The sequence below is a fragment of the Chelonia mydas genome, chromosome 1, assembly GCF_015237465.2.
Source record: "Chelonia mydas isolate rCheMyd1 chromosome 1, rCheMyd1.pri.v2, whole genome shotgun sequence".
Classification (NCBI taxonomy): domain Eukaryota; kingdom Metazoa; phylum Chordata; order Testudines; family Cheloniidae; genus Chelonia; species Chelonia mydas.
This window is the reverse complement of record NC_057849.1, coordinates 287,039,010-287,066,108: the sequence shown is the minus strand read 5'-3', so window position 1 is coordinate 287,066,108 and position 27,099 is coordinate 287,039,010. Positions and strand designations below refer to the sequence as shown.

General features: G+C 40.0%; 1 protein-coding gene and 1 long non-coding RNA gene across 7 annotated transcripts in view; both read left to right on the top strand.

Annotated features, from left to right (window-relative positions):
- The window catches only part of SRGAP1 (SLIT-ROBO Rho GTPase activating protein 1), a 232,356-nt gene that overhangs the window by 55,041 nt on the left and 150,216 nt on the right, over nucleotides 1–27,099 (top strand). The window lies entirely within an intron of this gene.
- LOC122466177 lies at nucleotides 439–26,982 on the top strand. The gene is made up of 5 exons (XR_006291497.1): nucleotides 439–823; nucleotides 6,413–6,417; nucleotides 8,048–8,051; nucleotides 15,366–15,377; nucleotides 26,972–26,982. It is a non-coding gene; the product is annotated as an uncharacterized LOC122466177 (long non-coding RNA).

Below are 27,099 nucleotides of genomic sequence, written 5' to 3'. Positions count from 1 at the left end.
TGACTGGCATGGTTGAGGGTGTGGGTCAGAGCCCAGGTTCTACATTGACTTGGACTTGCAACCCATCCACTTTGAAGTGAGTACATAGGCTAAAACACTCAAATGCTGATAGTCCTCTGTGTTCCCACAGTTCCCCTGTGTGCCCAGAAGGACCGACAAGTTCTCCCACAATTTACTGGGAAAGAATTACAGGGCAGCTCAACTTAATGCAGCACCAAAAAACTAAGGGATATGCCACCATAACTTCTAGCAACACTCTTAGGTGAGTGCAGGACCAGTGAGGATGCAGTAACTCAGGTAGGGCATTGCAGGGTGGCTGCTCACATCCATGCTATCTTTGCAGTGAAGACGTACCCTCATATCCTAAGCTAAGGTCTTGAATATGCAGGGAGCCTTGCTGAAATCATTGAGGCTCCATGAAGGAACAGGTGTCTGTCCGTTAAGAGTTTTTTGTAGGATTGAAACTTATGTTTGCAGGGCTGGCAGGTTAAACAAAACAAACACCGTTTGTCTATATAAACTGAGCAAATTAAACGTGATATAAGTGTACCCTCTTGATGCCATTTGTACAAAGTTGTTAGTGTATATGGAGAATAGATGGGTCAAGAACTGCATTTTAAGATATCTGCAGTTGCAAGGAAAATACTAGAGTGTATTGGTTTTGAAATGGCATTTAGCCATCAGAGTTCCGGGTATCCACCTTACTGCCATAGTGGAGCCAGCAGCGGGCCAAAATGAAGTTCAATCCTTTTGTGACCTCGGACCGCAGCAAGAACTGCAAGAGGCACTTCAATGCACCCTCTCACATTCGCAGGAAGATCATGTCTTTCCCCCCTTTCCAAGGAGCTAAGGCAGAAATACAATGTCCGCTCTATGCAGATCCGAAAAGATGACGAAGTCCAGGTTGTCCGGGGACATTATAAAGGCCAGCAAATCGGCAAGGTAGTCCTTTCATGAGTGGTGTAGAGAGTAGCAGGTATTTGAGCATAGGTTTACAGTTGTTTTCAGGGAGAGTCTTACCTCTGTATTTCCATGCATTCCATTGGTTACAAAGTATTGCCTTAACTGTGAACTACTTGGCCTTCAGTTAGACTGGGACTTTCACAGGATCCAAATGGAGCTGGGCACCCTTTAGGCTCCTTTTGAGAATCTTTGTGGTTTATATTTTAAAACCACAAAACTATTAAAGCACCCCCCTTACATTAATGATATTAAATATTTACCACCTTAAGTCCAGATTAATGAAGTAGGGGTGGGGTTTTTTTTGCTCTGGAAATGAAATGTTTTTACTACCTACCTTTCATATGAAGTGACTCACTGATTTGATGATTTATGCTAATTAGAAACAGACACCTTAAATGCTGATTTAGGAAAAAGTAAAAATAAAATAATCTCTGAATCTTCAAAAGTCTGTTTATACCACATAAAATGTACAGGAATGATGTTTTTGGGAGGATAACATGCACAAGATTAAGAAATACATATGCCATATAAGAAGGTATCCGATACATCTGTCACTACAGTATCGTTTCAAACAAAATAAAAAATATGTCATACGCTATCAAAAACACATTTTAGTCTCACAAGGTAACATTCTTCCCAAGTTCACTTTACCTCATAGAAACATATCCTTTGCTCATAGTAAGAGGAGGGGAAAAGGTTGCTATACTTGTGACCTAAAAAAAATGGGTTTTATCTTCACATAAGTCATAGGAGTAGATACATGACAGGTACATTTTCTAACAATCATCAGACCGCAAAATAAACCTTGCATTTAACCAATTGAGTCTTAAAACCCAGATTACCTTAAACTGATTATTTCATTACAATAGAATCCAACATCCCTTTCCTATTGGGTCTGTTCCTGCTTCCACTGATGGCAACGGGAGTATAACTGAGCCAGTTCTTTAGCTTGCTCTCTGTATGAACCTTGATTCTCCACTGCCCTGAACTTTCTTGAGGCATGTACACCTGTATAAAATCAGTGTAACAGGCTACACTTCTGATGTGTAGCATTTTTTGTACCCACTCATCTGCTGTAGGGTGACTTTTTCCTTCAGTCATAGAAGGAATGGTACTGTCACAAAAGCTGTGTTAAATCAGGCTGCTGGGCTTTACCCTGCGCACAAATAAGAAGGAACTGATCTATGTTAAGGTGACTTTGCATTCATTGCCACACCTTTATAACTTTCCCTATGGGGAAAAGGTAACTGTTAAAGCTGGTAGTCTGTGCATGATATTGGAGGAGGAAGACGCTAATCCACTTCCTTCTCTGCCTTCTAAGGATGTCTCCCAAAATCTGGGTTGTTGACCCCAAGGAGTCTTTCATATGGGAAGATGAAAGGTGAATTATTCTAATGGACAGAACAAAGTATACTTTGTGAATTTGCAATATGTGGAGTATTTTTATGTTGAGTATGAAATCAGTAGTACCATATTCACTGAACGTTAAGGAAGATGAGAACTGTTTAGAAAAATCTGTTTAACCATCTGCTCGCCTGGGACATGTTAATACTGTGCCCTTATTTAGGGTATTTATTTGTAGGGCTCCCATTTCTCTAGTAGATCAAATGTGTCTTGAAATAACATCTGGGTTTTGATTGAGCTGAATGTGGCTTCTATAATAGATAGGTTAAGTCGATTCCATCTCTAACTTTCATAATTCTATATCTAATTTTAAAATTTAAAATCTGGTAAGGGAGGAATTGCTTTCTTTCTCTTCACAGAACAAGTTAGAGAAGTCTTATAAACCAAGGTGGTACTCTCAGCCAGTGGTTCTTTACCTTTTCCACAACGGGATCCTCTTCCCATATATCTGAGACTTGGCTCCAATTTAGCAATATTGGAAGGGCAGGATGGTTGTGACCCTTGACACCTGTTTGAGAGCCCTCAGGATCGTGGACCCCAAATTGAAAACCTATGCTCTAGACCTCAAGGAGGGAGAGTTCCACAACCACATTTATTTTATTCTCTTAGTCATTCCCTTTCCTAAAAGCCTCACTACACCTTTAACTTCATCTTAGATAAGACCAAAGTGAATGTCTTTGGCTATATACTTCTAAACTTTGAAATTTCATGCACTTTTGGGACACCCTCAGAGACTTATTTTGAGAGACCATTGGTTGCTTGTCTCCTTTTCTAAAACCTTGGCAGAAAAAGTGTTGCATTTCTGTATTCGGGGCTCACTATATGACTTACAGAATCATCCATAAATGTAACAGATTTAGTTTAAATAAAATACAATGAGTTTTACTTACTTAGGTCACTTACGTGTCCCAACTGCTCATTATAAAGTGGTTGGTATTGAATTTGAAGATTCTGTTATTGTTGAGACTTTTAACTGTATGTCGGGCATTTCCTTGTACAAATGCTCTCGTTGGAATGGTGCTAGTCAGCGGAGGATATTATATGTTAGACTTTAATTTGATGTGACCATCTGATAAACGTGCTTAGATCAGATGATATTCCTTCCCTTTCCTAATGCAGTATTGCTACCACACCATGGGTGTGATTTTAAGCTCTGAGTCTCTTGAAGTCTTACGTTAACTGATGTCACAATTACCAGGCAAACTGCAATTCTGCACCCTCCTGATCTCTTGGAGTGCACCCCCATTAGGTTTCAGGCTTCAAGTCATTACCTGACTCTGGGTGGAATCATACTCTCAGGCAGGCCCTTGGGCTGCAGTCCCCTGTGTACTAATCACAAGGGAGGTTGTGTAATTCCCGTCATTGGAGATTTTTAGGAACAGATTCATAGAATCATAGAACATCAGCGTTGGAGGGGACCTCAGGAGGTCACCTAGTCCAACCCCCTGCTCAAAGCAGGACCAATCCCCAGCTAAATCATCCCAGCCAGGGCTTTGTCAAGCCTGACCTTAAAAACTTCTAAGGAAGGAGATTCCACCACCTCCCTAGGTAACGCATTCCAGTGCTTCACCACCCTCCTAGTGAAAAAGTTTTTCCTAATATCCAACCTAAACCTCCCCCACTGCAACTTGAGATCATTACTCCTTGTTCTGTCATCAGCTACCACTGAGAACAGTCTAGATCCATCCTCTTTGGAACTCCCTTTCAGGTAGTTGAAAGCAGCTATCAAATCCCCCCTCATTCTTCTCTTCCGCAGACTTAAACAATCCCAGTTCCCTCAGCCTCTCCTCATAAGTCATGTGTTCCAGTCCCCTAATAATTTTTGTTGCCTTCCACTGGACTCTTTCCAATTTTTCCACATCCTTCTTGTACTGTGGGGCCCAAAACTGGACACAGTACTCCAGATGAGGCCTCTCCAATGTCAAATAGAGGGGAACGATCACGTCCCTTGATCTGCTGGCAATGCCCCTACTTATACATCCCAAAATGCCATTGGCCTTCTTGGCAACAAGGGCACGCTGTTGATTCATATCCAGCTTCTCGTCCACTGTAACCCCTAGGTCCTTTTCTGCAAAACTCCTGCCTAGCCATTCGGTCCCTAACCTGTAGCGGTGCATGGGATTCTTCCGTCCTAAGTGCAGGACTCTGCACTTGTCCTTGTTGAACCTCATCAGATTTCTTTTAGCCCAGTCCTCTAATTTGTCTAGGTCCTTCTGTATCCTATCCCTACCCTCCAGTGTATCTACCTCTCCTCTCAGTTTAGTGACATCTGCAAACTTGCTGAGGGTGCAATCCATGCCATCCTCCAGATCATTAATGAAGATATTGAACAAAACCGGCCCCAGGACCGACCCTTGGGGCACTCCGCTTGATATCGGCTGCCAACTAGACGTGGAGCCATTGATCACTACCTGTTGAGCCTGATGATCTAGCCAGCTTTCTATCCACCTTCTAGTCCATTCATCCAGCCCATACGTCTTTAACTTGCTGGCAAGAATACTGTGGGGAGACCATGTCAAAAGCTTTGCTAAAGTCAAGGAATAACACGTCTACTGCTTTCCCCTCACCACAGAGCCAGTTATACCAACACCTGTCAAGGATGTTCTAGGTATACTTGGTCCTGCCTGAGTGGAGAGGGCTGGACTAAATGACCTCTGAAGCTTCCTTCCAGCCCTACAGTTCTATGTAGGTCCATTCTCTTTTATTCTTTTTCTTCTGGGGGTAATGGCTGTTGATTAATACAGTTACTTTTTGTTTTAAGGAGGCTGTTTGGTATCTTAAAAACAATAAAATAGACTGTCCTCATATATGCTTACCAGGGGTCTAATCATCTTCCACATGGGGACCCTCGATGGACTGCTTCCTTATAGACCCTGTCACAGAACCTTCCTCTGTGTTCCCTTTACATTACCCCCCCCCCCCATTTATAGCCCCTTTTGATCTGCTAACTCACACAACAAGGTTTGCAACTCTTTGGAGACATCCTTGAAGCTAGCAGCTTGACCCATTGTCTTCCAAGTGTGTACTTAGATGTTCTTATCTGGAAAACCATTGTGTTGCTTCCCAGTTTGTTCTTTCCACAGCCCCTATTGAATTCAAGCATTATGGCATCTAATAAACATTCCCCTGTCCCTCTATCAATATAAATTATAACAGTCTCAACAAGTAGGTTACATATCAAGGTTCTTAGATGCTTACATAGTACACTCCTACAGTATTCATAACCTGTATGTTCCTACAGTATTCATAATCTGTCATGGCTGATATCATCCATCTTGTGGATCATGGGCTGGTGTATTTGAAACCTTCCTCCAGAGGCATAATATAGCCCCATATTGGAACTTTTAATAATATTGCATTGCAACAGTGTGTCAACATATGAAATGTGTTCTTATGGTTAAAAGTATCACACATTTTTCAAACTACCTCCAAAAACAAAGATTGATCCATCTTGCAGCCTTTGAGACTCCCTAAAAGGCTACCTCTGAAAGCAAACTGTTCTGTCATCGCCAGCAAAAAGACATAAGTAACCACTAAAATAAACCATTTAGAACAAAAACTTAAACACTTAGAGCTGACATGTAACATGATAAATTCCCATGAAACTTATAAAATCTTAATGGAAATGAGACAAGAATTTAATGAGGCAATCATCCAATTTGGGTTGAACTACTGATGATTCACAAAAACTCCAATTAACAAGTTGGATAATAGAACTGAAAAGATATTGTCCTAGTAACTTTGGAGGAAAAAAAAAAGGGAATCAGTCACATTTATACGGGATTCTAGTGAATTGGGGGAGAAGTCTGTCGGTCTATATTTATGGCCCTCGGCACAGGGAGAGATATAGGTATAGTCTTGCGGTTAAATGCCTAGATAAGGTCATTGGATATCTGGGTTCTGTTCTCAGCTTTCCCAAATACTTGGGGCAAGCCATTTAATCTCTTCCTCTTTCACTTCTGCACTGTAAAGTGGAGATAACAATACTTCCTTTCTTTGTCTTTATTTGAATTGTGAGCTCTTTGGGGCAGGGACTGCCTCTTAGTGTGTGTGTGTACAGTGCGTAGCACAATGGGACCCCATTTTCAATTGGGGCCGCTAGGAACTGTTGTGATATAAATAATAGCTCAAAGTATAACTTAAGATCAGAATGCTGATATAATCTAATCGGTACTGAAATCAGTCATTGAACCATACACATCTCCCAGTTAATCTTTCTTTCCATCTCCTTTTTTTATCTTGAGCCAAATAAAGTGAATTCAGAGTATTCAGTTTCCTCCAGGTAATTAAGAGTATTACTTTGTTTAATGCCAAAGAATGAGAAATATAGCAGAAAAGAGAACCCATCATATCCGACCCATCACCCACAAAACCTGCTTTCAAGGTGAGGAGTTTTTGTTTTTATTTTGTTTTGTTGTTGTTGGGGAGGTTTGGACCAGGTATGGGGGTCATCTACTGAGCCAGAGCAAGAAAAGTATGAACAAAAATCCCCTTCTTAAAAATAAGAGTAAGGAAGAAACAGCAGCTGTATCAGTAATATGTCAATCAAGGGTTACCATGAAGGATGCAATCTGGAGTTGACCTGAAGTATCAGCAATAGGATGAACTGTTGGTAGAATTAACAGAAAATTACTATCCAATACAAAATGCTTTAGAAACTTCCAAGGGGAGAGAAATCAAGCTTCTATTTTAATTTTTTATAATTGCTGCAAAAGCTCCTACATTGTTAACTGTCTTGGCTCCATCAGGAAGTCCCAACACTCTTAATTTGTAATTAATAGATGCACTTCTGTTTTTCTATATAGTCTGGCATTATCCTTTAATGAGAGTTCTATTAAGGGCTGCAGTACTCTCTGATTTTACTTTAAACCCCTTAAATTGTATAAGGCAATTGCTATGCAATGTCATCTGTTATCCTATGATGTTAAATAAGGGCTATTTGAGTCCATTTTCTGTTCCAAGCTTTGTCTTCTAATTTTTATCCATACCTGTCTCAAAGACTGTTGCTTATTCAACCTCAGTATTTGAGTCTGCAGCGACAGTATTAGGGTTGTTATCTTGGTGAATACGTTTTTTCCAGCTACTGGCAACCTATGGTTGTTGTTTTTACCAGAGAAACCTGTTTTTGTAAGAGCACAAACATCAGGCACAACCGATGTATTCTAATTCACAAGTGTTTTTTTTAAATTACATTTTTTTAAATTACATTTTTTTACTTAATTTTTTGTCAGTTGTTGTAGTTTTTTTATATATCTCTAATCTTGAACCCTATTTTATCCTTACTGAACTTTTTTGACAGGAAGTTTAATATTGACTGTCACAAGCAGAATCTGGTTCTTAAAGCTGTGACAAAGTTCTGTATTAAAGCTTGGAAGATGACAGATGGGCTCATCAGAAGGGTTGCTCAAGGTGGTATCTAACTGTACAGGTGTTTTTTAAACTAACTTTTTGGTTAGTTTAAATCTGAACTTCTCTTGTAACAACTGGGCCCTATATATTAGCTTAATTAAAGCAGGGACATTGCTTTTAGACAGATACTTTCTCCAAAAGACAGAAAGGTTTCAGGACTTGGAACAGCATTATGCATTTTTTAATCTGTGGATCTCAAAGTATTCAACAGACACTTATAAAACTCACAGCATCCCTGTGAGATCATTATTATACTGTACTTATTTAACAGAGGGGTAAACTAAGGAACAGAACGATTTAAGTGACTTACCCAAGATCAAAGCAAGTCAATAGCCTTACATTTCTTATTCCACATGTATAGGGGACTTAAATACATAGGTGAAGAATGATGTTTAAAGGGGCCGGATCCTGCTCCTACTGAAGTCAGTGAAAAAACTTGATTTCAGTGGTGCAGAATTGAGTCTTAAGTGAATAATACCTGCCTGTGTGCTCTCTTTCATAGACCTTAGAGCATCATGCATAATAAAAGCTATTATCTAAACTTAAAAATAAGAACATAACTAAAACAAAAGCATCAGTTTCTGACCTCAATCTCCCAGCTCTCTCCCTTTATTGCTTAGCTTTCCTCCCCATGTAATACTAACTTGTCCTTTCAGCTAAGAAGGAATCATGTTCTCCACTCAGTGGTCAAGTTTTCCAAATGAGCTTCATACAAACATATTCCATACATAGGAGGGAAAAGCAGACTTACATCTTTTCCTCTATTTGGAATCTAATGTTTTTTTTAAACCTTAAATGGGAGAAAAATCATGTTTTGGAAAATTTTGGTGTAGTAATTTAATTTGGTATAGTATTAGGACACTAGCCCACATCTTGTGTAGCTGCAAGCCCCCTTCCAGAGCCTGGCAGCTGCAACACAACTCCATCCAAGATCGCCTGGTCAGAGCCCTCCAGCCACCTTTGGGGAAGATTGCCATGAACTCAGCCATCTCCGGAACGGACAGCCAACTGCGACCGGACAACGAGGACCAGAAGAAGATCATCATGGTGGATTCACAGTGCCCTTCGAAAACAGGCCTCTGCCAGCTTTCCACAATGCCTGCTCTCGAAAGCTGGAGGAACATGCCCCTCTGGCCAACACCCTGAGAGCTAGGGGCTATGAGGTCCAAACTTGTGTGCTGATTGTCAGAGCCTTGAGTGCATAGGACCCCGGTAACGAGCGAATGTGGAGTTACCGAGAGAGAGAATGTGCTAAGCTCGGCTGATGCGGCAACTCATGGTGTTGGACGCCATCAGGTGGTCAAGGGACATCTACATAGAACACATCACCAGACATCGGCAATATCAGAGGAATGAGCTGGAGTACCGATGAGAAGTGCAGTCAGGAAAGTAACTCTAATACTTTCCTGATGGACTGTTTTTTCTCTAAAATGGACAACCTATCCTAAATTCTCAATTACTGAGGGACAGTCGTCACTCATTGATATATTTTGCTTTCCGCCACCAACTCTCTGTATAACATTTTTCATGAGTAATGTACCCAAATGCATGGATACTAAATATCTAAAATATATTCTTAAATTCATTCACCTGAATTTGGGTTATTGCTGATTATGCACTATATGTATCTTATGACTTTAAAAACAAACTTTGTATTTGTGGATAATCTAAGCACTATACCCAGATGTACAGACACTCTTTTCTCAACCTATGTATTATATAATATTTTTAACATTAGCTTTAATTTGTGGAATACCTTTTTATACATGGGCAAAGTTTGCAATACTCTTGAAATGAGCCGTTTCAAATGTGGGGAGAAGACAGATTTACACTGAACCCTTAACAATGCTTTAGAAAAAACCCTGCTAGTGTCCGCTTTCATGTTTCTCCTGCAAATGCAGCACTGATCATGGATCTGTAGAAATGCATCTGTATGCATAAAAATCCTGTGAGATCTACATGATCTGTCGAAGGGTGACCAAATCGTAACATGTAGAAAGGTCCCCTCCTGCCAAAGACAAACTTTCTAGGAAAACACATTGTTGCCTCAATTATTCTTTTTTTTGTTTGTTTGTTTCTTTGTTTTTTTTTCCTGTACGCCATTTATTTAAATAATAATAATGGTGCCTGGGGCAGTTGGACATTTGGCCTTTTTTTGTTATATTTATATCACAATTTGGAGCCTAATCCTGTGGGAAGAAGAGCATTTTCTGTGAAGCCCTGAGTACCCTTATCTCGCATTCAGTTCAGGAGCAGTTGTGTGTGTACAGTGCCATGTGGGTCAGGCCTTTACTAGATCCTGATCCTTGAGAGACTTATGTACATGCTTAACTTTCAGCACTAGAGTAGTCGCATTGAAGTCAAGTGCTTAAAGTTAAGTATATGCATAGGTCTGTGCAGGATCAGAATTTTAATGTCCTTTTGTCAGGGTTGACAAGATCTCTGCTATGCCCCAGCCTTTACATAGTCTCCTTCAGTGTGTCAGGTTCCCACAGAGTCACACTTTTCCACAAGGGTAGGACATGCAGCCTAAAAACCTCCAACACTGAACCTCCCAGCTCCAGCACTCCTGATTCTCACCATGAGCTCTTAACTGCGAGTCTGACTAATGAGTACTCCTGTTCTGAGATTTTACTGGGTCAGGGATAAATGGTCTTAGTAAGCATTTTCAGCGATACCAGGCAGCCTTTTCAAAATAGAGTAAGGTTTATTAGGCAACTGGAATACAATGTCAAGAAGTCCTTGGATTAGCACAGAGAAGCAGAGGTTAAGACGGCGTTCAGACTGGCCAAAGCTAGGGCTCCACCAAGCCAAACTACTGTAGGAGCCATCTTGGCTCTTTTTCTTTCTATTTCCGTCCTGGATGAGACCCTAGTTCTTCTCATAGGTTCCTGTCAGTGTCCTCCAGCTGCAAAACCATGCTGAGTTCACATGTTCCACCTGTGTGAGCCTCCTGTCAATCGTTCAGTCATTGGGGTTTCTGTTGTCTTTCCAGGATCCTCCTTTGATATGTGTTGATTCCAGCAAGCCCTTGGTGGTTCATTCATATCACCCCGGACAGCTCTGTGAAACAAACACCTCATATCTACTGTTTTGTCCCAGAAGCATTTTAACCTTTTTGCATCCATTAGATAGCAAAACCAAGCCAAATGGGTCAACTACCATGCATATCATTCATAAAAATATTACAGATAATTTTCACTTTTGTCATACCTTGATTCCGTTACATAACCGTAACACTATTTAATTATGCTTTTGAAATCCACAGTGTAAGATATGTGTGGGTTAAGTGCTTTAGATTTTTAATGACACTCATGTTCTGAAAATGAGAAATAGGTGTTCAGATTTAGCGAATCTGCCTTGCTTCTGAATTTGATTTCATGACTACTTTCCTGGGTTCTTAAGTACTGTGACAGTAAACGAGCTTTTGAATGTATCTAACATAACTAGACTTAGATTTTAATAAATATTTTAAAAGCAAACCGTAAATGTACAAAGCTATTCTTGTCACCATTCCTATTTGCCTATTTTCCAATTAAGCTCCCATTTATCTTTCAGAAATTCTCCCTTCAAATTTTTTTCTTTCCAGTAAAAGGAACACAGTTTTTTACATTCTTCTCTCCCCCACAACCCCCTTTCTCCATCCCAACTTATATTCTTCCTCATTTGCTTCCCCTCATCAAACAATAATGATCTCTCTGGAGATCCTGTTGTTCGTCATCCTGTTTTCACCAGTGCTCTTGTCTTTGCTACACAGCTGCTTATCTTTTTATTTTACTTGCTTAAAAAATGTGAGCAACACTGCTGTGAGGTTAGCTGGGGGTCATAGTACAGAGGACACTGGGGTCCAGAGGTCCATCAGGAAATAGGAAGTACAATTTTTATTTTTCCTCCAGTTGCAGAGATGTTTCAAATCCTGATCCTGCAGGCTTTTCCTCCAGTGAATAATTCCTATTTTTGTTAATAATCCCAATGAAGCCAAAGTGGACTATCCATGTGCATAGGAATTGTAGGATTGGCTCCTTAGCTTTAGAGCCAAAAAAGTTGATTTTGCCTTTAAAAATCATACCAAAAGAAGCAGCTTGTGTTCTGTTAGTGAGTGAGTACACTGAACAGTGATGTAATTCAGTGAGTTAGTCATCTAAGGTCCATCAAACCACTAATGTAAATTTTAGGCAGATTATGTTCTGTAGAATTGTTTTGCCTGTTTTTTTTGAATATGTCGTAACATAATATATGAAGACATGCCTTCAAGTATCACCAGGAACACTTACAGGGATGCTTGCTGTAGACAGCATATGGTATCACCTATGAATTATGCAAAGTCAACATATGGAGAATGGAGACAGCCTAAGGAAATGATTAGACCTGTTATCATAACAAATGTTGTTCATTACTTTCACGTGACTGGATAAAATGCAATTTCACTCTGGATTGGGGCTGTGAATGTTGCTTCCAAATGCAATATATTAACAATGCATATGAATATTTAATTGTTGCTGGATAATGTAGTATTTTCAATTATCTTTTAGTTTTGGCTACAGGTTTTGCTTATCGAGAGGCTGGGATTTCTCTTTAGAATTAAACACTATTTTTAAAATGACTACAGCTTTTTTTGAGGAAGAGCAGTGGGATAAAAATAGTTTAATTTTTTGTTAATCTGTTTCATTTTAAAGCATAAATTATACTCTAGCAAAAATCACTCTCCAGATGGGCAGCTTTTAATCAGACAAGTTTGCATTTACTGATTTCTATTTTTTATTGTCTACAAGTACGAAATATTATTAAAACCAGGCTTTTACCTGGAATAAGAGGATTTTTAATTACTCCTTTACTCCCCAAATAGGATCAGTTTTTCCTCTAGTGAAAATTCAGGCCTAAACTATTAGAATTTAATTCTGCATTTTGCTAAATCCTGAACTTAGATCTGTGTGAGTGAGTAGGTCTTTGCATCCCTCAGTATCCGCATTTACTTAAAACCTTGACTCCAATTCTCATTGTTGTCTCATGCATTCCATATAACTTTTTTCCAAGGAGAACTGGTTCATTCCAGTGCAGCCCAACCGTAGTGCTTTTCTGTAATTGTACAATCACTTCTTGGCAGCAGAGCATACCTGGTGCTTGGGCTAGTGTTCGGAGATCAACTTTGAGTGATTTTTGCTATCTCTAAAACTTGAATGATCATTTAAAAAATAGTGACACCGATTTAAATGTTAAAAAGTCAAAATGTGTGTTGTAATAGTAAGAAACCTCTCTGAAACACTTACTATGAATGGTTTGATGATCGTAAAACAGAGAAGCAAAGGATGGAGGGAAAAAAGGAAAAACCCTCATTTCCTTGGGGTTTGTTTCCAGACCTGCTGTGTATACCGCAGCTAATAGAAACTTCAGCACCAGAGGAGGATGATCGTAAGCATACCTAAAATACATCTTAGCTGTATTGCCTACTTTTCTAGGATACTTCACAAACTTTATATGCAAAGTACCATTGAAATGCTGCTATCTTTTGGAGGAGAGAGTGTCAGTCAATTAGCAGCATAATTAGGAGGGGAATATGGCCCAGGACACTGTTGGGGAAAACCGCTATTCTTACAAAAGGGAAATAGGGCCCTGGGGAGGGGGGGAGGATGTCATAATTATGTATCTCATTGCTTCTCCTCCTTGTGAAAATCTAAATTACATTGCTTTCAGAAAAACTTGTAGCGATAGCCTAGCCTTCCTTTGGAATAGTCAGAGTTTATTACTGCCTTGCCTTGCTCTGCACAGGCATTGACAAAGGCATATATTCTCATTATCATGTGGAGAATTAAATCCCTGTCAATCAAGATGCAAACATTCTGCTTTTGGGACAGATTTTGATCTCATTTACACAGTTGTAACTGGGGTAGCTCTGGAGTCAGTAGAGTTTATCCACCTTCACACCACTGTAATTGGGGTCAGAATCTGGCCCAAATTATATCTTCCAAGGAGATGAACCTCTCAGGGTACGTTGACACAGCGAGCTGCAGAAAATCTCAGAGCTGGGGTCAGCAGGCTCAGTCTTGCACTTTGGCACAGCTGTGTACACATTGTGGCTGAGTTCTGCCTCTGAAGTGCACCCAGTCTCTAAGCTTCAGAGGCTGAGCTCCAACCTCAGCTGCAAAATCTACACTGCTATTTTTAGTGCCGTAGTGTGAGAATCATGAGTTTGAGTCTGTTGACCTGGCTTCTGAGGCTCGCTGCTGCAAGCTGTGTAGACATAGCCTCAGAGACTTTTCTCTTGTCCATCCATATCTGCATCTGGAAATATTAATGCAGCTTTTCTAACTATTTTGCAAGAAAGTCACAAGATTCAGTCCTGAGGTGTCCCAACGGGTTCCACGTAATGCAGGGTGAAATTCCATTCAGTGGGAAATTTTCAAAATTTGGTTTTGGCCACAATTTGGGACGAAAAGTTGTAACCTTGGAATTCTTCACAAAATGAAACATTCCAAAATATTTAGTTTGGTTTTGATAAATCTGAAATGTTTGTTTCAATATTTTTATATTAATTACAATATATTCATAATCCTATACATCAAAATAATAAAGGCAAAACAAAACATTTTGATGATTTCCTGTGCAAATGTCAATGAAATCGATTTCCTGAAACATTTTGATTTTGTTGATTCAAAGTTTTCTGAAGGAAAACTGTTCCTTCAGAAACCTTTCAACCAGCTCTAGTTCCATATCACACTCAGACAGTTCCATTGTAGTGAGACTTGGCAGTGACGTCCTAAAGTGTGAGTGTTTTCTGAAAAACTGCTCTTTTTAAACGGCACATTCTTACTCAAACAGATACCTGCTTCCTGTTGGCTTTCCCTCATTTCAGCTCACTTTAAGGACACAGATAAGCTTTTACTGCTTTTTTACTCCTGCACAGCCAACACAGCTATGAAGGTGTGAGCTGTGGATTCTATTCTATCAGTGCATCATTAATAGAATTATTTACCCAGTTACAATCAGTTGTATTATTTTAACGAATTGAAGGTAGTGGGGGGGCGGGGGGGTTTCACTGGTGACACCAAGGGCCTAATTTGAAGGCCATGGGTTTGCAGAGATGCAAATCAGGGCTAATTTGGCCTGGGGGGAAAAAATGGTATTACTGGGAATAATGCATGACTTAGCTTCCAACTTGCTTCTCAGAGCCCATGCTGAATTTGCAGGGCTCGCAATTAGAAAAACCATCTTTTTACTTGTAAATTGAACATACTTGTTATGGAAACTCTTTAAGAGGTAATAAACATGGAATTCCCCAATGCCATTTTGGAGACACTTTTCAGACTAGAACCACACTAAGAATTCTATTCCGTTGGTCAGAGCCATACAGCCTGTTTGACTGTCCCACCACCTGGGCATTGTGCTACAGCAAAAAACCAGGTGCGGCTAATGGATATATGAATAACTTGCAGAAGGGAAGTGCTTGGAATATTAGGAAATAAACCAGATAGGATCAGGAGTTGCCTGGGCTAGCAAAAAGACAGGGAACACATGTATTTGTGGATAAGGGCTTGCATGAGTAGCACGGAGATAAATTAAAGGGGTCCGGGCATGGTGATAGGAAACAAAAGAAAAAGTGTTGAGTGGTGGGAGGAAGAGCAGTGGAGATGAGGGTGTACTGTGTGAGGTGTGGGAGCAGAGTTTGCATTGTAATTAGGTGTGCAGTTGTGTTGGCATTTTTCTAAAAATTTACACGGTGTCCTTTGCCTCTTGAGTTCTACAACAATAAAATAGTAACTTAAAAAAGCCTTTTGCACAGTAATTTCACCATTTTCTATTAAAATGCAGTAATTGTATTGAGCTTCTCAAATTGATTATCAGGCTTCAGGATGACAGTTTGAATAATGAACTTTATTTGTAGACAGGAAATTGGCTTTAACCATGGCTTTTCAGCCTGCTAATGTATGTATCCACTCCTTTGGGGACTGGAGAGTGTTTATCAAACAGGCAACAATAATTTAAAAACAAACAACACCCCCTTTCCTCTTCAGTTCCCTACCATTCTAAAGCATTGTTAAAAATTGTAGAGTTCAAATCTTAGTGTCACAGCCAATGATATACAGAACATTCAAATCTTTTTTCTTGGAATCTTCAAAGATGAGAGTTATAAACTGTGAACATATCTTATCATGAATGCAGATTGGGTGACATTTTCCCATGTCAGTTCAGAAACTTTCCATGCTTTCAAAAAAAATTGTACTCTTGTTGATTTTTTTGTTTTCATTTATTAGCATTGTTTCCTTTCATGGCAGAAACTCTCAATGTATCCTCCATAGTAGTTTTTATTTCCACTGCTAGCCCCAGCTGCTGAGAGTAGAGGTAGACAGCTGTAGAGCTCTACTACTTTTGAATTTAGACAATACACTGCTTGAGACTCGGCAGATGTTTGTTTTGTAGACTAAAGGGAGCATTACATACAGTTTCCTGTCTCCTCCCAGATGCAGATGTCTGTTTCTGGAATTCAAATATGCAGACTTCACAACACCTAGAACAAAATGCTTTCTCTACTCATCTTAGAAGGAAATTATTAGGAAACCTGCCCTAGATTTTTGAGAGATTATTTTAAAAGCAAAAAAAATATTTAAGACAGTGGCTAGTGTTTTGCATATGAGTTCTATACAGGAACTGTCAGTTATTCCTGGATTTTCTCCACCATTAGATTATGTCCTTTGTGGCTACAGTACTTTTGCTGGGACAGGGGAAGAGGGGGTTGGTTTAATAGATATGTAATTGGGCACATAGCTTTGGGAAGGTGACTTTTGGGGACATAGCTCCCCTTTCACTCACAACTACTCCTACTTGTCCTGCCACGCAGGCTGCTACTTTTGCTTTAGGCCCTATTTCAAGAAAACCCTTAAGCTTGTGCTTAAATCCATTGCTATTCAGGAAAGCATTGCCTATTGTGTGACCTGGGACTAGTCATTTTAACCTATCTGTACCTCAGTTTCACCATGTACATGACAGAGATAATGATGCTTACCTTTTTTTAAAAGCACTGAGAGCTTTATGGATGAAAAGTGTTATATAAGAGCCAGGTGGTATTATTGACTTTAATGGGACTTGAGCATGTGCTTAAATACTTTCATAAGTAAGGGATGCTTTCCTGAATTTGGCGGCCTTTCTGGTCAAGCATCTCCAGCTTCTCTGCTACGTTGGTTAGCACCTTATCTCACTTCAGTTACAGGAGGGTGGAGAACACTAGTAGCAACAACATGGATTCTGAAGGGAAGGGGAATCTTGTAGAGAATAATCAGTTAATTTAGCACAGTAATCTCTGTTCTGTCTAGGCCCTTTGTGGCTGAGGTTCTTAGGGTCAGATGAATGAACAAAGATCCTCAAATACCTCCAGACTTCTTCAGAATACATAGGAGGGGGGAAAAGTATATCTCCCTGTCCCCTCCTTTCCCCATAGTGTGATGAGAGCAAGAAGAGAGAAAGCTTCCCCATTGTCTCCTTGTTCCTTCTTGACAATGTGAGGGCAGGAACAGATGAGATAGGGAAGCTTTCTCCCACCCCTGTCCACCCCCATTTGCATGGGGGAACTTATACAAGAGAGAGAAATGCCTACCTCCCTCACATTAGGGAATGGGGAGGCAAAAGCAACATGCTGCTGTCAGCAAAGGAGATTCTAGCACACCATTTCAGAGTGAAGAGTGGTGTGGGAGATGTGAGCGTAGAGATCAAAAAAATGCATTAGGGAGACAGCACAACATGGAAGGAAGGAATGGAAGTGGGAGCACTACTGCAAAAAAGGTACTTGTGTAACACTGACAGACCCTGGTTGTCAGCGGGCGGGATTGAACTTGGGCCTCTGGAACTCAATGCATGAGCCTCTACCACATGAGCTAAAAGCCAACTCGCTGTTAGTTAAGGCTGTAGAGCAAACTCATTAATCTCTCTAAGTGGTCTTGGTGCCACTAGATGGGACAGACCACCACACTGAGGAGGGGTGTGGGTTGTACCTGCACACTTGATAGTTTAATTGTGGTGTTGTCCAGACCTGCTCTGAGCAGAGTTAGATGGTACAATGACTTAAACACCAACAACCAATCTATGTTAACATTATAACTGTTGCTACCAACAATGTGATCCACTGGGGTCAGCAATAGTATTAGGGAAAAGAAGGATAAACAGATTAGTGACAAAAATAATTTCTCCTGGTTTGCCTGCCTTGTGCTTTTGATAGCACTTTGTTTAGTCAGTTTCACTGTGCTCCCATATAGCTAGTTCCTGATGTTTTTGTTTTTGCAAGTCTATCATATACCAACAGATTTTTATTTATTTATTTATTTTAAGTAGAAAAATGTGAATGTAAAGTCACAGAAATTGGCTGGGACAAGTGTAACACATGATACTACTTGTGACATATTTTTGGAGACTGTCTGGAAGTCAAGTTGATGGTTTGTCTTTAAGGCCCTGAGTGATCAAAACTTAGTGGGCCTCCACCCTGATGAGAGAGAGAAGAGCTTGCAGTGTTTCAAGATTCTGAAGGAACTTTTGGTTCTCCCATAGTTATTGATAGCGCATCCATATCTTTGCAGGGTTCTTTTGCATTTATCTATTTGTGGAAGTAAATTATGTGAACTTTTTTATGGCTTTTATAATATATTGTAATTCCTTTCTCCTTAGACAAGTCCTTGTTTTGTTTTCTGTGATAACATTTTGTGCTACAGCATTTCTTGTTCTGATGTTTTTGCTTTATAACTTAAGTCCCGTTTGAGCAAAGAGATGGCTGTTTGTTTTTGAAAGTCCTGTCACACATTTTCTTCTCCAATGCCTTTCTGAGAGTTGTAACTTTCAATTTTTGTGAGCATTCTCTGTACTGGTGCCTGCACTGAAAACCACCTACACAGTCGGTCTAATCAACTGTATGTGATGGGTATGTTCTCTTTCGGAGCTCTTGCCTCAATGATTTTTTTTTGGTCAATCAGAATGCATTGTATCATATCTTCCTATATATTTTGAGTGAAATTGTGCTTTTGTTGGGGTGAGAGTGGCAGTTGTAAGGAAAATCTTGCCAATCTCATCTTAGTTACAGGAGGCATCTTCCTGCCAGGTAGCTGCACCAGGGCCGGCCCTAGACCAAATGGCACCCCAGGCGAGGAGTGTCTTCAGTGCCCCTCCCCTCAATTTGTTAAACTTATTTGTTACTGCATTTGTAGCTCATTTCAAGACTTTGCACAATTTGTATGCATGATTTATCCCTGTCAGATAAGACAATAAATTTGCATACTAGTATCTGTAAATCTGTATTTATTCATGCCATGAATAAGCAAATTAAAAAATTGTTTCCTCTAAGCTTATAAAAACTTTTTAATTTTAAGAATAACTAAAGTGTACTAACATCAGGAAATTGAACTGTGCACCAACATTGGGTGTTACAGTAGGTGACAGCCTTAGAATGTTAACCCTAGTCCTTTAGTTCAGAAGGTGCTTTTCTCACCTTTGCCCTCACAAACTAAAGCACAGCATCAGAGAGATCCAAAGACTGGCTAATGGCATTTTCAAGCAATAAAACGGCAAGTGATGTCAGTCTCTCATTGGCCATCATCGATTGAAGATATGTTTTAATGAGCCTGAGCTTCGAAAAGCTGCACTCACCACTCATGACTGTGGCTGGCAGCATGAGCAGAATCCTCAAAGCTATCCACACATTGGGAAAGCATCTTTCAGCTCTGCATCGTGAATGAATTGGAGAACTTGGGGTGGACAGTGTTTCCGATGTGGCAAAATGTGATGGATGTTGTCCAATTCGATATAGAGGTCTTTATCATGGACAACCAATCATTCCTCAGTGTCAGTATCTGGTGAAGGTCCAGACAATTGTTCAAGAGTGCTTTCCTGTCCACCAGCAGCTTACTAAGGTCATACAAAAAACCGCAGGTCTTTTCATGGTGCTTCATTTGTCTGAACCTTTCTTCGATGGACACTCAAGCAGTGTCAAGGAGCAAGCAAAAAAATCTCTCTCATGAGTTTTTCTTCCGAGCTTCCCATCACCGCATCTCTGCCCTCGTAACCAAACTGTCTCTTCTTCTGATGAATACAAGTTTCCTTGAAGACAGGCTCAACTCCTAAGTTTTCTGCCATTTCTTTGGCAGCAGCGACGGCATCTTCAAATCCGTTGTCTCTGTAGGTCACAATGAAATCAAAGCAGCTTCTTATCAAAGTAGTAGCAGTCACAATGTCCATCGACTGAGTTTGTAATGCCTTGCTTACATTTACTTGGAACAGGATATTGTGCCAACCACAAATGAGACCAGAAATTTGAAGTCAGTGATCTGCTCTTCTAAGACTTTGTGCCTCATGTCTGATTCCAGCCTCAGTTTTACTCAACTGCGCCAGTTCCATCAGGGTGTTGTAAACCTCAGTGATTTGGTACCCTGCTGGCCCTAGGCTGTCAATATGGCTCTTCCACCGAGTGTCACTTAGTGGCTTCATGGTCAGATTTGTAAGTGTCCGAGAGGATCTTCCACCTGATAGTTGATGCTGAAAACAGGATGTATATCCTTTGTAGTACTCTGAAGAGAGATACTGAATCTAAAAAAGATGGTGCTGCATCTGACACAACCAGGTTGAGGGAACGGCAGCCACAAGGCACAAAGAAAGCTCTTGGAATTCAGCACAAGGATCCTTTGGCTGGACATCACTATTTCTTCCCTTCATCTTTGCATCGTTGTCATAGCTTTGGCCACAGCAGTCCTGAAGCTTTATTTTATTTTCATTCAAAATGTTCACAAACAGTTCTGTTAGGCCTTTTCCAGTAGAGTTGTCCACAGACGAGAAACAGATAAAATTTTCCTTTACTTGTATACAGCTATCCTCATCATCAACAAATCTTACTGTAAATGACATCTTTTCACTGTGACTAATATCGGGAGTGCAGTCCATTATTATGGCATGGTACTTTGCTTTGGTGAGCCGCATCAATATATTATCAAGCACCTTCCTTGCCATAAGGTCAATCCATTCATTTTCAATTGATTGGCTGCCGTAATGGTCCATAACTTCTTTACGAACTACTTGATGTAGGTACTCACGCATGACATCATCTTATTTCCCAAGGAGCTCTACCATACTGAGAAAATTACCATTATGTTCAGTGAACAACTTATCCAACGAGCCCTGGGAAGCCAAATTATTCTTTCCAAGAAAGAGGGTGTAATTGAGATCAGATGCTTGAGCACGTTCTTCCAATGCTGGGTTTCTACATTAATAATGTGCTGTTGTTCTGTGTCTATGCTTATTATTAGCTTGAGCCTGGATTTGACCTCCAGTCATTTGGACTATGCTGTAAAATGGCCAGATGACTTTTCATCTTGCTTCAGAACATTAGCTAAGTTATGCCAGTAATTGTACCCAGAAAGTGCAAGCAACAATTTGGCATTCTTATCAAATATTTGCAACAGAAACAGAACACTTTGTTGTTGATTTTGAGTACGCTAGCCAATGTCGATTCAGTTTCTCTCTTTCGCAGTGTAACTTTGAGAAGTGTGGCTCATTGAGAAGTCTGCTCATTTACTGGAAATGTCACATCCTTGATTTTGCCCTCCTCATTCAAAATTGTACGATCAGTATTGGCAGAGTTTAGGATTGCCAGCCATAAGCAGGAAAGCAGGATCTGATGTATCGATTTGTGATGTGCAGTTTTTCACACTGCTGTTTGTCATCATGCAAGGCTAATTCTTTTTTGTCATTACTCTCCTTTTCATGTGTGCTACATTCTTCTTTATCATCGCTCTCCTTTACGCCGCCAGGAAAACTGGATGATTCTCCATCACTTTCCTCACATTTCCATTCTTTATCTTCAAGTAAATCTGTTAATTCCTTAGTAATAAGATTTCCATCATTTACGCTTCTCTCAATTTCTTCTGCACTAGAACAATTGCTGCTGCCTAAGGCCTGGTCTATGTTGTTCTATTTCAGATATTTTCCCATCAAATTCACCCCCTTGCTTGCTTCAGAGTAGATTGCAATTGAGCTTTTTTGCTTCCTATACTGAGCTCCTGAAGTTTTCTTCAGGGGCATGTTTTATTTTCTGTGGGGGAAAACAGACAGTATTAGGGAAAGCAAAAGTCTATGTTCTGCAGTCTTAGAAAGTCATCAAAGATTATGTGTTAAGTATGGCAAAAAGAGTAACTGTAGTTCCTTTATAATTGTTGCATAGGTAGAGATTCAATAGATATCTCTGATGTCTCATTAAATATTTCTGATGTCCCTTTATTAGTCACAACTTGTACTCTTCAGGTCTTAAAACACAAGTACGCTTTCACAATTTACACAATAAAACAAGGTTTACAATATTGCAGCTGGGCTCTCACTTCATTCTTATGTCTCACTGACTGACTGGAGACTCCACGCCCCCCATATACCTGTGAGGGTACGGCTGACAACATTCTAGGAGGTTCAGGGAAAATGTAATTCTCTGAAAGTCTGGAAGATTCCACAAGATTCCACAAAGGTCCAGAACATTCTAGGAGGTTAGTGAAAAATGAATCCACATAGAGAATAGCTGAAACGTTACTTCAAACATATTTTGCCTTTTGTTGCTAACAATAAAACCAGTACCCTAGGGGCTGCAGTCTAGCACCCAGTGCCAAAGTTCCTTTCCTTAAGAGTACAGTTTAATTCTATACATCTTTGGAACATCTACCAGTAAACCAAGCACATTGAATTATAGTCTTCTCCACAGTAAAGCTGAACTGAAATCCTCACAAAGGAAACAAGATTAGACATGAGGTAGTGTATGCCACCAGGAATGGCTGTAGCACAGTTCTTGCTGGGAGACAAATGGCTGCCAAGTTACATCATTGTACCATCCTTTCCTCTCCTCTTTAAAGATAACTGGATTAAGAGGTGGGGGAACCCATATGTGGTCAACTTCTTTCCACTTCTCCCCTCCTCCCACATTCACATTGCTATAGAGACTAGATACCACCTGTCAGTTGCCCATGGCAACATGGAACTTCCCTCCATCCTCCTAGGAAAACCTCCTCTTTTAGTTCTCATCTTTGTCTCTTGACTGGCAGTGGTAGTTTTTGTACATGGGTATGGGAGCAGAGAAAATTTCAGAAGTGGTGGTGCCTTGGATTGCAGTTCTCAGCTCCTCCTCTCGTCTTGTTCTTATTTTATATTTGATTTTCGCAGAGAAAATAACATTTGCCCCAATTCTGAAAATACAGTAGTCCATTCCCAAAATTATTCAGTGACACTTACCAACACATAGCCTGTAGTATTCTGTTTATAATATTTTACACAAACAGAAATATTTGATAACATTCACTGTACCTTAACTGCCAACAGTAATGGAAATCATCCCAGCATTATATAATTTGAATTGTAAGACAGTGAGCCACAGGCATTAGTAGTATTACATTTGCCAAGGCCTTGGCATATCATTTTTTGGAAAATATATTTTAGTGAATGCCACACTGCCTACCAATTTGGACCATTGACAGCGCCTTTGCCAGCCCCAAGGAGAAATAATGGCGCATTTGATCAAATTGGACATGAATCATAAAGGATGAATAAACCTTTTCTCATCCCTTTTTATTTTGTTTGTGAATCAGTATATAAATTACTTTAGAGTGAGCCTCACCCTGTGCCAGTGCACCTGTGTGCAATTCTTTTTTCTTTGTGTATCATGTGTGCAATACTGGTACGTTTGATTTGCATGCCTTATTACAGGAAGAAGAGGGGTGAATGTTGCCATTTACAGTCAGTAAGCCTTTTAAGAATTCTAAATCTATTTGTCAACAGAAAATACAGTGCATTGACTAGTCATTGTCAAAGGAAGTTTGTTTATTATGGATATTAATTTGCATGACTTGTTCACCCAGATAATTTCCTCTCTAATTCCAGTTAATTGTAGTAGTAATTCACGTAGCCACTGGAAAATTATAGTACATTTTGCTGTATATTGTAAGATCATAAAATATAGAGCTGGAAGGGACTCCGGAGGTCATCTCGTCCATCCCTCTGCACTGAGGCAGGACCAAGTAGACCATCCCTGACCGGGGTTTGTCTAACCTATTCTGAAAAACCTTCAGTAATGAGGATTCCACAACCTACCTTGGAAGCATATTCAGGAGCTTAATTATTCTTATAGTTAAAAAGTTTTTTTCCTAATATCTAACCTAAGTCTCCCTTGCTGCCCGTTAAGCTGATTACTATTTGTTCTACCTTCAGCTGATATGGAGAACAACTGGACACATTCCTCTTTTATAACAGCTCTTCACATATGTGTAGACTGTTATTAGGTCACCAATCTGACTTATTTTCTCAAGACTTAACATGGCCAGATTTTTTAACCTTTCCCCATACGTCATTTTAATAATTTTTGTTGCTCTCTTCTGGGCTCTCTCCAGTTTATCCTCATCTTTCCTAAAGTGTGGCACCCAGAATTGGACACAGTACTCTAGCTGAGACTTTACCAGTTATAAGTAGAGCAGGACAGTCACGTCTTGGGTCTTACATTTGACGCTCCTGCTAATACAGCCCAGAATGATATTAATCTTTTTCACAACTGCATCATGTTGTTAACTCTTATTCAATTCTTTAACCTGTTCTTTCCCTATCTTGGCTTGTGTTCCTTCTCCCTTGTTGTTAATATTAATTGTGTTGAAAATCTGGTCACCATTAACCTTTTTAGTGAAGGCTGAAGCAAAATTAGGAATTAAACATCTCAGACTTCTTGATGTCATCAGTAATTAGCTCTCTTTCCCCACTAAGTAGAGGATCTACACTTTTTTTCATCTTTCTCTTGCTCCCATATTGTCTTTTATGTCCTTTGGTAGGTATAACTTGTTTTGTGCCTAATCCTTTCTGATTTTGTCCCTATATGTTTGTGCTACACTTTTGTCTATGTTTCCTCTTTTTGTAGGATTCTTTTTTATTATAAAGTCATTAAAGAACTCCTGATGGAGCCATATTGTCCTCTTACTATTTTTCCTATCTTTGCTTTGCATCAGCATAGCTGGCAGTTATGCTTTTCATATTGTCTCCTTGAGAAACTGCCAGCTCTCCTCCTGACCTCCTTTATCCCTTAGATTTTCTTCCTGTGGGACCTTACCGATCAGTTTTCTGAGTTTGTTAAAGTCTGCTTTTTTTGAACTCGATTGTCCTTAAGTCTGTAATTAAATTTTGACTCTTACCCAAATTGTCTTCCACCTTTCAGATTCACAACCAATGTCTCCATTTTGGTCAGAATCAAGTCTACAGTGGCTGTTCCCCTGGTTACTTCCTTCACTTTCTGAAACAAAAAGTTGTCCCCCAAATACATTCCAAGGACCTAAGATATGGGATGTGGACCTTAGGCTGAAGAGGATCCTAATAAGAGCAGTAAAGAATCCACTGATTATCCTTCATGTGGGAATAAATGACACAGCTAGATTCTCACTGGAACATATCAAGACAGACTATGAGAAGCTGGGGAAGACACTTAAGGAAATGGAGGCTCAGGTGATCTTCAGTGGGGTTCTGCCTGTCCCTACAGGAGGAGAATGAAGGCGAGACAAAATTATGATGATCAACAATTGGCTCAGGCAGTGATGCTATCAGGAGGACTTTGGGGTATTTGACCACTGGGAGGCATTCATGAACAGAGGACAGTTCTCATGGGATGGACTCCATCTGAGTAGGGAGGGAAATAGACTACTGGGATGGAGGTTGGCACAACTCATTAAAAGAGCTTTAAACTAGGAGCTCTGGGGCAATGGTTGGGAGATGCTCATGTAATCTCCATGGATGATTTTAACATGGAGAGGGAGGAAAATCAAGTAAGAATGGATACAGCAATGGAGAAAGGAACAGCAGAGGGTAAGAGGAAGGATAGTGCTGATACCAGTCAGGTAGGCAATACTGGCAGTAGAATGACTGTACCCAGTCGGGCAAGCAATGTGGGCAAAGCCAAGCAGCAACTGTTAAAATGTTTGTACACCAATGCAAGGAGCCTGGATAACAAAATGAAGGAACTAGAACTCTTGGAGCGGGAAGTGAAACCAGATGTTGCAGGGATATGGTGGAATAGTAGTCATGACTGGAGTACCAGGTAATACCAGAAATATGGTGGAATAGTAGTCATGACTGTAGTATAGGTATTGAAGGGTATGTGCTGTTCAGGAAAGACAGAAATAAAGGCAAAGGTGACGGAGTAGCATTGTATGTTTAATGATGAGGTAGACGGTAAAGAAATCATAAGTGATTAAATGGATAAGACAAAGCCTGTCTGTTTGGACCAAAATCACTTTGGGGAAGAAAGCTACTAGAGGTTCCCCTCATATAGTGCTTGGGGTGTGCTACAGACCACTAGGATCCGATTTGGATATGGATAGAGACATCTTTAATGTTTTTCATTAAATAAATAGTACTGAGGATTGTGTGATTATGGGAGACTTTAACGTCCTAGATACATATTAGAGGACAAGTGTTACTAATAATAGTAGGTCCCAGATTTTCCTGGATGTGATGGCTGACCGATTTCTTCAACAAATAATTGCTGAACCAACAAGAGGTGATGCCGTTTTAGATTTGGTATTGGTGAGTAGTGAGGATCTCAGAAGAACTGGTTGTAGAAGACAGTCTTGGTTCAAGTGATCATGAGTTAATTCAGTTTAAACTAAATAGAAGGATAAACAAAAATGCATCTGCCACAAGGGTGCTTGATTTCAAAAGAGCTAAGTTAAAAAAATTAAGGGAATTAGGGAAGTGGACTGGACCAAAGAACTGAAGGATCTGAATGTGGAGGAGGCTTGGAATTACTTTGTCAAAGTTGCAGAAGCTATCTGAAGCCTGCATCCCAAGCAAGGGGAAAAAATTCATAGGGAAGGGTTACCAACCAAGCTGGATGAGCAAGCGTCTCAAACAGGTGATTAAGACAAAGCAGAAAGCCTGCAAGGAATGGAACATGGGAAGGATCATCAAGGAAAGCTCCCTCTTGGAGGTCAGAAAGTGTAGGGATAAAATGAGAACTGCCAAAAGCCAAGCAGAGCTGGACCTTGCAAAGGGAATCAAAACCAATAGTAAAAAGTTCTATAGGCATATAAATAAGAAGAAAAGAAGAAGTGGGACCACTAAGTACTGAGGATGGGCTGGCGATTAAGGTTTATCTAGGCATGGCCCGACACCTAAACAAATACTTTGGCTCAGGTTTTAATGAGGCTAATGAAGAGTTTAGGGGTAGTGGCAGGGTAGCTAATAGCAATGAGGATATGGAGGTAGAAATTCTACATCTGAGATGGAAGTCAAACTCAAACAGCTGAATGGGACTAAATTGGGGGGTCCAGATAATCTCCCATCCTAGAATATTAA